The sequence below is a fragment of the Papaver somniferum genome, chromosome 9 (assembly GCF_003573695.1).
Source record: "Papaver somniferum cultivar HN1 chromosome 9, ASM357369v1, whole genome shotgun sequence".
Lineage (NCBI taxonomy): Eukaryota > Viridiplantae > Streptophyta > Magnoliopsida > Ranunculales > Papaveraceae > Papaver > Papaver somniferum.
In genome coordinates this window covers 143,623,613-143,636,163 of record NC_039366.1, presented here as the reverse complement: position 1 = coordinate 143,636,163, position 12,551 = coordinate 143,623,613, and the positions used below count along the sequence as shown (strand labels likewise).

The window sequence follows — 12,551 nt, the reverse complement described above, 5'->3', positions numbered from 1 at the left end:
TCTTAATAATGATCAAGAGCCTATTCAAAGGGTGGAGCTTGAGGATGATGCATTTTTGAGTGTTATAAAAAAGTTCCTTATAGCGACAATTGGAGCCAGCTGAGGTTATGCCAGAAAGAGGAGGTGAAGATGAACTGTCAGTTCTCCATAACTGACAGTTCATCGCACCTCCTTCATGCGCATTCTAGACTGCTCCAAATATAATTCGCCTATAAATTGATCTTTTTGTCCTTTTCGCTCCAAATGAATGATTTATCGTTCTTTTGCTCCCAATGACTCCATTGCACCTATTAAACTCAAAAGCAAACATAAGATACATAATTTACAAGAAAAGTAGCAAAGAAAGCTCAATTGATATAAATCAAGGCGTTTAGGACACCTATCACCAACATCTCTTTCTCATGCACAGTGTATCTCCCTTCAACATCGTTAAGCTTACGACTCTCGTAAGCCACTGGAAAGCCATCTTGCACCAAGACTCCCCCTAGAGCCCTGTCTGAAGCATCAGTGTGCACTTCAAATGGTATATCGAAGCTAGGAAAGCAAAGAAATGGTTCTGTCGAGACCACTTCCTTCAATGCATCGAATGACCGCTGACACTCGTCAGTCCATGCCCATGATTTGTACTTCCTCAACAAATATGTCAATAAGGCTACTTTCTTTGAATAACCAACTATGAAGTGCCGGTAATAGTTAGCTAAACCTAAGAGAGAACGAAGCTCTCCAAGCTTCTTTGGCTCAAGCCAATCCATAATGGCCTCTACCTTTTTCTGGTCCATATGCACGCACCCTTGCGACATCACATGGCCAAGGAAAGTAATCGTGGTCTGGGAAAATTCACACTTTTCCTTCTTTACATACAAACTTGCTTCTCTAAGCTTTGCAAACACTTTGCGAAGATGCATCGCATGCTCTTCCAAAGTCTCACTGTAAATGACTACGTCATCCAAGTATACCACTACAAAGCGATCAATGTACTCAGCAAACACATCATTCATCAGGTTGCAAAATGTTGCTGGAGCATTCGTCAAGCCGAATGGCATTACACAGTACTCAAATGAGCCATACCTTGTTACCATTGCAGTCTTTGGTTCATCTCCTTCTGCTATGCGCACTTGGTAATAACCTGAGCGCAAATCAAACTTGGTGAAAAACTTGGCCTTAGCTAATCTGTCAAACAAGTCTTCCACTAGCAGAATTGGGTACTTGTTCTTCACAGTTAGCTTGTTCAAAGCCCTATAATCAACACACAAACGAAGCGAGCCATCTTGCTTCTTTTGGAACAAAATAGGAGCACCACATGGAGATTTAGACGGTTGTATGTAGCCTGCCTCCAACAGTTCAGAAATCTGCTTGCGCATCTCCTCAAGTTCTAGCGGTGACATACAATATGGTGCTTGTGCAGGCGGCCTCGCCCCTGACACCAACTCAATCATATGATCGATCCTACGCCGTGGTGGTAGTGTCTTAGGCAGTTCTGCAGGCATCGTGTCTGCAAACTCTTCTAAGACCTCAGCTATTCCATCCTCAACTTCTACTACCTTTCCTGGTTTGATCTCAACCAACAGTCCCAGGAAAGTAGCCAAGCCTTGGCGTATACCTTCTTTCACCTGAATCGCAGACAGATATGGCTTAAGTATCTTGTCTGGTTCACTTTGTCTCACCATAGGGACAAAACATGGGTATTGAGGGTGTTGTATCAATATCCCATTTTTATGAGGTAATGGCGACGCCTTCGCCACGCAAAAGAAATCCATGCCCAAAATCAGGTCATAATCATCCATGACCATCACTAGAAAATCTAGTTTTCCTTTCCATTCTCCAACTTGCACATCTGCATTGTGAACTTTCCCTCGACTGGCTTGTGGTTCTGCGTTAACAGTTTTGATCGAGCTAGCCGCGCTAGTAACTGTTAAGTTCAATGCCATGGCAACATTTGGATGAATGAAAGACTTCGTAGCACCAGTATCAGCCATCGCTAATACCCACTCTCCATTGATCTTCACATCAATGTACATCATTCCAGAAGACATCTTTTTCTTTGTGTGTGCTTTGCTCCCTAGAAAACGACTGATGTTGCGATGTTGGCCCCTGCCAACATCATGCTGAACCTTCCCAGCATCGTGTTGTTTCTCATCATCACTTGCAGCGTCTCCGGTACCCTTAGTGCAATTATGATATGTAGAACAACTCGTTTTAACCTTATCAAGTTGTTCTTGCAGATTATTGAAGATAATTGTCACATACTCTTAATGTAAACTTTTGGCGTGATCTTCGTCCCATCCTTGCCATGCCTCCGGCCATGCCTTACACTCTCAGTGTGGATTCACTTCAAATACAATTTGCGGCAAACTTTAAGAACATAAACAAACTCAATCAACCTTTTATATCTCAACGTGAACAGAGAGACCCTTAACCAGGGCTTTGATACCTGAATTGTCACAGGTTCACAACACCCAAATGCTACAACCAACTTGACAATGGCAACTATGCTCCACAACACAATTTCAGCCAACTCGCACTTAGCCAATACTTCAACTTCTTGACTAATTTTCTATTTAGCCCATACTAATAGAGGTTCTTCTCACAAATCTTCCAAGCTTTCAACCAAATACACACACTTCGCTTGATGCATAAACATAAGCCAAAACAAAGGGATAAATGCACCAACAGAACTTAGCTTTAAACTAGTCCGTAGCCTTTTATTTATTGCACACTTAGGGTTACACACTCTTCTTGTTCCGGATTACCCAATCCCTTCACAAGACCAGGATTATATAGCCTTACAAAAGCTATGTACAAGCAACTGTTAGGCAGTTACAAATTTACTTTATGCCAGGCAGTTAGCCAACCGTGCCAACTGACTCCACTACACTCTAAAGCTAAACAAACAAGTCCTAGCCTTCAGTTATTCATAAAGCAACTCAACTTCCATGTAACCAACTCGAAACCGTCAAGGCCATGTGCCCGACACATGTCATCCAACCTTGTTGCATAATGATTGCGTCTGCCAGCTAGAGTAGCGTAATCATCGCTGAGCATCATTCTCCTAATGATGCAAGTGTGCCAATGCAAGTCTTGCTTGCATGCTTGCACGCCTCATGCATACAGTTTACTTTCCAAACTCATTTGGCATCTCTTGATGCTAATCTCGCATCTTTGGCCATGTCCAAACCCTGTTTGGCACATGCCATTGTCTAGCTGCAACTCAGACATGCACTCCGCATATCTGACACTTTGTCCAACCGATAATGCACCGCAGCTGCAACTCAGCCTGAAGTAGTATCTAATGGTTCAAAGTTTTTTCTTAGAATCAAATTTTGTGTTCGACCATCTTCGGATTGGTTAATCATCTTCGGATTTAACCAATACAAATCTGATAATGAGAATAAAAAAAGTAAATCAAATCTGGCAAGGTGGTATGTAAAAATTTCCACTTTACTAATTCCTGGCATGAGTTTCCCATTAAAATTCTTTCAGAGAGAACTATTCAAGAATATTATAGATCCCGATGTTAGCAAAACTCAAACCCCAGGAACATATGAACTTCATTTTGCTCTACATCAAATAAATGAAGGACTTATCGAGACATTAAAGCAGTAATGCCATTTTCTGCTAATCTCTTTGACAACTTTGATTATTGGCAGAAAGAATGATGATTCAGTCCTGCCAATATATCAAAAACTGTCTTTTTAATTAGAACCTGAAAAAGCGGGGTCTAACAACCACACCCAATATTGCGCTTAACAATCTATATGGACTAACTCCAATAGACTTTCAAGAGAATTAACTAGACAGTCAGATTCAATCTTAAGAAAAGTATATCAAAGAGTTATATCTCAATTTCTCAATTCAATCCGCAATCAAACAAATAGGAATTTGCGAGCCCGATTGAATATAACAAATAACTTGGATGGTATCACGGTATCAACAACCAATATCCAAGTGTCAACCAATTTAATCAACAACCAAAGGTTGGATTCACAATTGATTGAACTTACGCAACGTACATCCATCAGGCTAAACCTACCTTTCATGTTGGGTCCCTTCTCCTTACCTTTTCAGATAATTATTTTGATGCTATTTTTTCATAAACCCATCTTAGTATAGCTTAATTAGACTATATGGTTTATATTCGTATTTCAGATTGGTTTGCATTCGTATTTCACATTTGAAAGACATTCACAAAAAAACTCCACAGATGATATTTCTTGGTAAGCAGTGATAATAAAGAAGATTGATGGAAGAATGCAAATCGTACGATGACTCCTTTAACAGCATAAAAAGTACGAAGGAAACTTATGGGGGCGGGGGAGGGGGGGGGAGATAAGACAAAAGCGGGAAATGAAATTTGAAGCTAACCTTATAGATCATAAGAGTATGACTCCATTGTTCTTTAAGGATTTCTAGGCAAATATTTCCATTGTTGTTGATATTTAGGTAAAATACATGCATCCTGAGATACCAAATAAAGGACCACGACCTTAAGATATAAGACCAGAGCACATACAAATTATTACAACTAAGTAATATAACAACAACCATACAATCAAATGAAGACAATTATAAACCCACACATGAGGTGAAGTTACCAAGGGTGCGAAGAAAAAAAAAGGTATCGATTCGTGCTAAATATCATCTTTATAGGGGAAGAATCATTTGATCAACATTATTTCTTAGGTTGATCAACATAGAATCAAAATAATTCCCATATATCATCACTCACATTTTTCTTTTTGATTTCTCTTGATCAACATTCACTTAAAAGAAAATATATACCAAAGAGATGAACCGAAAATTGAATAAAATTAAATTTGAAACCCAGATAATAACTAGAAATTAACACATACGTAAGTTTGTGCAATATATGTCCACCATGTGCACAAAAATGTACACTTGTATTAAGAGTGTTTTGTGATTCCTCCCCACTAAAGATTGATAATTAAGAAAACCTCCTCTAAAGATTCAATATTAACATCTTCCTAACGTAAAGTTCTCCATCCAATTTCTAGTTAGTTGAGTCAGTAGTACGATATACGTGGAAAAATATATTTTTTTGGGTGCATTACCCAAAATACCCTCATAGTCTTCTTCTTCAAAGCACATATGTTCTTTGCTTCTCAAAAGTCAAAACAAAAATGAAATTGCAGAGCAACGCCTTAGATGGTGGTCTCACGGCTCTGATCTCATCCATAAATTAAATTAAACCTCATAAAATTTGTTCATCATATTAAACAAATGGAGAATGACCAAAATAGAGGCAGATTTTGTTGTTTGGGAAAGCTACCTTACTACTCTATACTTAAACGCCAACAGTAAAAGGTTCACATAGAAATAGTATCAAAACATACACAATTGGAGTTGTTTGTACACCAATTTCCTGATAGGTTTTTTTCTTATAAGAACCTGGCCATATGATCGAGTTAACGGTACTAAGAAATAATCTACCCGCTATGTGAATTCATGTAACAACTTCTAGATATAAAATGCGATCTCGCTAAGGACATGCTCTCCATTGTATGGCCACAAATCAGTTTCAACAATAAGAAGCCTTCCATTCGATACATGTTTCATACAAAGGGCCCAATAAAACAAAATACAAACATAAAAACTTTCATCAAATCAAGATTAACATGTACCTCATTGTTAAAAGGATAATCATTATTGACTACATATCTCATATTAAGCTTCTAGGCATGTTTCTGAACATAATATTTGACTGTAGAAGATAGGAATAATGCAAACGACCAAAATGTTTCTCTACGACAGTTATCTATTGAACTTATATATGACTCGTATAAAAGCATACAGTTACAAATTTGCTGCATCTTCATTAAACTGAGTCTATTAATGAAGTATATTGCAGATTTAAATCCCACCACTTACCACAAAAATTGTCATCACAAAAAAACACTCTTATTCCTTTAAAAAACGAACCTACAGGCCGACATAGGGCTCCTGGGGTGAAAATTAATGCAAATTTTTCTAATACATGCCACTTGGTATTAGGACAAAACTCGTGTGCACACCCACCGTGCTGTATAAGTAGCTTCACTTATGTTAAAATGCTTACGGTATTAGGACAAAACTCGTGTCCACAATTACATGCCATAATCAAGAACATGCTACTAATTTGTGTCTATGCCATGAACAACACATTCGGGAAAAAAACAAAGTACACCATGTTCTGGTCTAAAAGTAATAGTCGTAGTACCAAATGGATTAATATGTAAAATTGAAAGACCAATTTTAACAAAAGCAGAAGAAATCATGTTTGAAACACCGAACTTGATTTGAAATTCTATTCTAAGTTATGTACAAATGATCGAGAAAGTATTAACTACCGAACTTTAATCTATTTAACTCCAAGACATTCTTAGTCTTAATATTATTTGGCTTTGTAGGTGGTGTATATATTCTTCTACTGGACAATGATTTATTTTTCTTAGATTGCATGAATTATGATAAAAGTTATACAATAAAAAGTGTAATGCAAAAGTAATTATAGACTTACTTTGACATTAAATTTTTTCACCTCTAGGCACCCACGTACAATGCTTGGAACGATGGTCAGATCCATAATAATTACACACACATATATACATATATATGCAAGAAATAATTTACTAACTGTTCAAACATAGCCAAGCGGAACAACACAAAATATGATCGTCGGTGACTCTGACCAGTCGACATTGACCTTGATGGGTACTAAAGATGTAATGAGTCATACAAATCAAATATCAACGCATATATCAGCATCCCTAAACAAACAACAAGAATGACTAGTTTAATTGCAGCACTAAAATTTGTACCCAATTATCTAAGGCATTTCCACAAAAATATAAAATCGATACATCATTTTTCCCAATTCAAAGCTGATAGCTATTATCCACCTAAGATTCAGTAAATTATTATATATGAGATGAGATTTAGCAAGAGAAAAAAATCACCTTTAAGAATACTAAAGCTTGAGTTAACATTAATTTTCAACCCAAATGCTGCTTCTTCTTATGCCCCAACCTGCAAACAATAACTCCTCAGTTCTCACAGAGTATGCCTGTCAACAAATTAAAAAAATTAAGTAACAAATCCCAATAGAAATTCTCAAAAGCGCTTGAAACCCTGCAAATACTCATAAGGTGCACTTGGATATTACCATACATATCCAAATGTACATCTACATTCTAATAATATGATCGATGGTAGTCTAAAGGTGTTCACATAGCTACTCTGAAACCTCATCCTCCTATTTGATGTCTTTATATCAGTTAACTTTCTAGTACCAGATATGGAACATAAAAAGTAATAGATGATAAAATGTCCACGTAAAAATGAATAAGATACAACGACATGCCTTATCTCGTAGCTAGGAAGATATCTTAATGCGAGATCATGTTTAATACACTTTTTTGACTGATTACATGGAAGAAATTATCATTCACACATCAGAAAAGATACCAAATACGTGAACATAGAAAAGGAGAAAATCTCAACCTTTGATCGATCCAGCAACACCCACCCAAAGTTTCATGATCCAATCTGGCAAAGATACCAAGGGATGGAATAAATAGTCTGCATTCAAATGGTTATAAGCAACGGATATATCCCATCACCTGGATAGCCCAGCAAGATATGTTGTTCTAATAGCTAAAGCACAACAGTTATATATATATATACTCCCTCTTGGCACTTGACACAACCAATATAACACATTTAGACACCACGAAACTGAAGCTGGATCTAAAATAGCCAATTAAACGTATTAATATTAATTGCTGGGGTTATAAACGTATGATTAGAAAAACCCATGATTGCCAATTAAAACTTGACCTAAAATTACAGAGACATAAAACAAATACTAACAACTGTCTTAAATTTAAAAGAAAAAACATTAAAAATACATCAATTGTCCTAAAATCGAAAAGAAAGAAAATACCTAATAAGTGTATACAAAATCAAAATAAATAAATAATAGGATCATGCACAACGGATTAAAAAGAAAGTACCAATCCAAAAATCAAATAGAAGAAAACCCCAATCCCTGTCTATTCCAAATTAAAAACTCCTTGTACATAAATCATTGTAAAATGAACCTAATAGGTCATGGTAAGTTTCAAAGTAGAGAATCAAATATTTATGAGTGTGGAGTAAACTCATTGTCAAAGAACTCATTTAACTTAGATGAATGCTGCTTTCAAGCAGCTACATCAAAAAGATTCAAGTAAGCAACACTATTAATACCAGTGACTGGCTTGGTATAATAATAAATCAATATGATGAATAATTCGATATGCTTAAATAAAAAAAGATAGTAATGTCTTACAAAATAAATAAAGCACTTAGAGTACCTGAAGTTGAAGTTGATACAAATCCATTTGGAAGGAAATGGAAACTAATCCACAATACTCAAAATATAAAATATTAAAATATTTAAATATGATGTTCAAATTATAATTAGCCCTAGAAATTACATGCAGCCGTATGTTGCATTTTACACCATGCTCTTGAGTTAGTCAGAGTGCAAGCTATTATCGTGCATGTTTTGAAGTATCTCAGGTCCTCCTATATTGTCGTATGGGCATGTGATCCTTTTCAAGCATGCTCACTGTAAATATGCTTTTCCTTTATTGATTGGATTTATGTGTCAGTTTTGTATTGACCCTGATGACTCATGTTTAAGGTTGGGTAGAAATCAACATCACATGCAGTCATTTAAAGTCTCATTTTTTATATCTAATTTAAATTTAATCATCTTCTCTGCTAAGATTGTGTTTTGACTAAATAGCTCTACATCATCTAACAATTTTAGAAACTACTACGGACATGTTTTTTTAACAAATTCGTTATGTGGCCATCAATACCCAAATTTCCTTAAAGATGGTCGTAAGAAAGTTCTAGACACAAATTTTAAATAAGCAAACAAACCATCTCTCAACTAGAATTTTAGTAATTCAAAGATATGTACCGAAAGGATGTCAGGATTATTACCTCTCAATCTGTTTTGTACTTCAATTTTCATCCGTATGCTTCGTGGATTGAGCAACACCATGAAGATAATACATAAAAATGAAAAATACAATCAAATTTAGAATTATTAACTAAATAAAATGATCTATATAAGTGATTAACGACCCATTTACACATTTTTTGGTTGACGACAAACCATGTTAGTGGTATAGGCCTATCAGCTTCTAGTGCACCATTTTCACCATTACCAACAAAGATCCCACTTCGTGTCATCTCCTTCATTTTATATCCTTAAGATTGCTTCCTAAGAAGAATATAGAACAATACTTACCCAAGCCATAATGTTCGAGTGAACTCTCCCTCCGCCTTCATAAAAATGATCAGACCAAACATCACAATTAAACATCCCTGATCACCCATTAAAATCTTACCACAAATATAACAAACAAAAATGTTAATTAAACATCAATTTCAAAGAACCAAATCAATGTCCTTATATCTTGATTTTTGACAAATCAAACAGCTAAAGAAAAAAAGGAATCGGTAAAACATGAGATAACAATATACATGATATATTAAAAGAAATCGATAAATCAATAATCAAAAGAAAAAAAAGAAAAGTAGCAAACCCAATTTTTGTCTGATTCGGAGCTAAAAAAACCCTCACCTAAGAAACCAAAAGAACAAAAAGAAAAGTGAATTAAGTAAAATATCAAGTTATGAAATCAAATTAAGCAGAAAACAGAAAATAACAACAAAAAATCAGAAAAAATTTGTTACCTTTTTTTGATCGAAGTTGGGAATAGATTCATCATTATTGGTATACATATTCGGCAAACAGAAAACCTAAACATCACATTAGAAGAAAAATTAAATTGAAACTCGTATACATAATGTGTATTAGCAAACTAACCCTGACTTGTTTGTTCAAGCAAAGAGAAGAAAAGAGAAGAAAAGAGAAAGAAGCTTAGGGTTAGAGCATAAAATCTTAAACCGGAAATCATCGATATTCGTATTTGGTAAGAATAATAAGTATCTACATTAACTTGGAAATCTTAAATTAGTTTCTCAAATTAGATTTTACGTGAATGGTAAGCACCTTCCTTCCTTGGGAGTTTTGGATTTGTTTCTCGAATAAAAGTATACATGTTCATAAATACTTCCTCCGTCCTATTTTAGATGAAGGGGATTCAGGGAAGGTGTTTTCACACATATTAAGAAAAAAGAAAGAGACCATATATTTTCCAAGTCTACCCTTATTAATATCTCCTAAAATATTTAAATTTTTAGTTTTTAATTTCTAGATTTTAGTATGAATTTGGAATCTAGTGGATTATTTAAAAATTTCATTTGAAAAATTGAGCTTAAATTATATTTTATGTTTATACATGATTCCAAAGCATGGACAAATCAGGAAGGTTTGGGGAGAAAATATGAAAACCTTCATGTAATTTGGGATTTGAAAAAAACCCTTCCCCTTCATCTAAAATAGGACGGAGGAAGTATAAGATTTGTCCCATATTTTTGTTATAGAAAATAATATCTTTTTCGTTTACATAAATTTTTTTCAGAAAAGAATAACTTGAAACACCGCCGACGATTTCCGTATAAAATTGTACAAATTTCCTTTTACAATACTAAAATATCTTACCTTCAAAATCTATGTTAATCGTATGTTCTAAAAATATTGTTTTTCCTTGATTAATAAACCAATAAAAGCAGCCTAAAAAAATATGGAAAAAGATAATTTTGTAATTCTTTTTTACGAATTTCGGTATTAAAATTTTATTTTCAGCGATTTACTTGTTGTAAATTATACGGTCCAGATTTTATTAAAATCATGTAAACGTGGTGTAAGAAAATCCAACCCTATCAACTAATATGGAGCATTAGATCGTGTCAATCCTAACAAAGATTAACGGTCACGAAATGTAAGGGGGCTAACTTGGATTTCGGCCAATCAGGAGCGAGAGTTCCGTTCACCGGCCAATGGGAGGGGAGGTTACCTCAACTCTCGAGTGGCGTGAGAGATGTGATTGGGTGTTTAGGTTGTTGATGACCGTCGATTTTTCTAAAAAATTACTAAATTAATTTCATGTATTTATGATAAAAATGCTGAATAGAAAACTACTATATTAATTTCCGACATTTATGATTAAAATCCAAAAAATCGAGTAGACATATTTACAAGGTAAAAAAAATAAGATTTATATTTTTTGGATAACGATTATTACATGAAACTAGTTGTAAGCCTAACAAGCTAAGTTCCAACGACATACTACTACATTAATTGAACAGGTTGTTGTGCTAGCCTACCAACGAGCCTCATGGGTAACCTAGTCAAATGAGCCGAAGCGGATTGGGGGGTGGGGGGGGGGGGGGGGGGGGGGGGGGGGGGGTGGGGGGGGGGGGCTGAGATTGTGTCACAAGGGGGCAAACTAACTCTACCTTCCATGTTAATTTCTGCAATATTACGCCATTGGGGGCTCGAACCTGGGACTTCCTGGAACGCATGAAAACTTTGGGGAACGACGATGTCCAGCTGAGTTAGGTGCCCGTTCTAAAAATGACTATATTAATTTTGAGTTTAATGATAAAAATTCAAAAAAAAAAAAAGAATAATAATATTAGTTCCAGATATTTATGATAAAAATCCAAAAAATCCAAGCATGTTTTATGGGGTAAAAATAATCAGATTTATTTTGATGGATCCATTATATGGTAAAAAATCTAAAAATTACTATATTAATTTCGAGTACTTCCAAAAAAAAGTACTATATTAATTTCGGATAATTATGATAAAAATCAAAAAAAATCAAGTATACATATTTAAAGGGTAAAAAAATCATGCTTGGATTTTTTGGGTCGTTTGTATGGTAAAAAAATATAAAAATTACTATATTAAATAGTATCCAAAATTAATATTAATATTTTCGAGTATCTAAAAAAATCAGATTTATATTTATATTTTAAAATAAACCTAACAACATCCAAAAATTATTATATTAATTAATATCCGAAATCAGATTATTTACGTGAACACAATCGTACAAATTATTATACATTCCAAAATAAAAGGTAAAAAATAAACAAACGGATCACACTAGACGAGCATGATAACATATATTCAGTATATTTTGAACAAAAATATATAACAAGTACATTTTTGTGTCCAAAAATATGGTGGCTATTATTGGAAATTATTTCCGTTTTTGGCATGTATTGTTCATTCCGTAATGAAAAATAAATATTGAGTATATTTTCACAGTATATTTTGCTAAAAATGAGACAACAATAGTGGAAAATGATAACATTCTAGATATCGATAAATATTATTTCTGATATCTCTCTCTATATAGTTCGAGCAAAACCCAAATCAATTGATTCAGCGTCTCCTCTCTTTTTTGACGACGTCTTGATGTTTTTTTCTTTTCTTTTTGTTCTCCGGCTTGATGTTTTTCTGATCCGTGCTCTGTATATTGTGTTGCAGGTATCATAAAAAATGTAGTCAAGTGGCCGTTGGCACTGCTTCTATCTTCGTTCTTGCTGAAAATTGGTACATCCTTATGATAAAAATTGTT

General features: G+C 34.6%; 1 long non-coding RNA gene across 1 annotated transcript; it reads right to left on the bottom strand.

The window, feature by feature from the left end:
• Positions 1 to 6,973: 6,973 nt before the first annotated feature.
• LOC113308206 lies at positions 6,974 to 9,525 on the bottom strand. The gene is made up of 3 exons (XR_003339571.1): positions 8,992 to 9,525; positions 7,498 to 7,542; positions 6,974 to 7,060 (listed from the first exon to the last, which is right to left on the bottom strand). It is a non-coding gene; the product is annotated as an uncharacterized LOC113308206 (long non-coding RNA).
• Between the last annotated feature and the right edge of the window lie 3,026 nt (positions 9,526 to 12,551).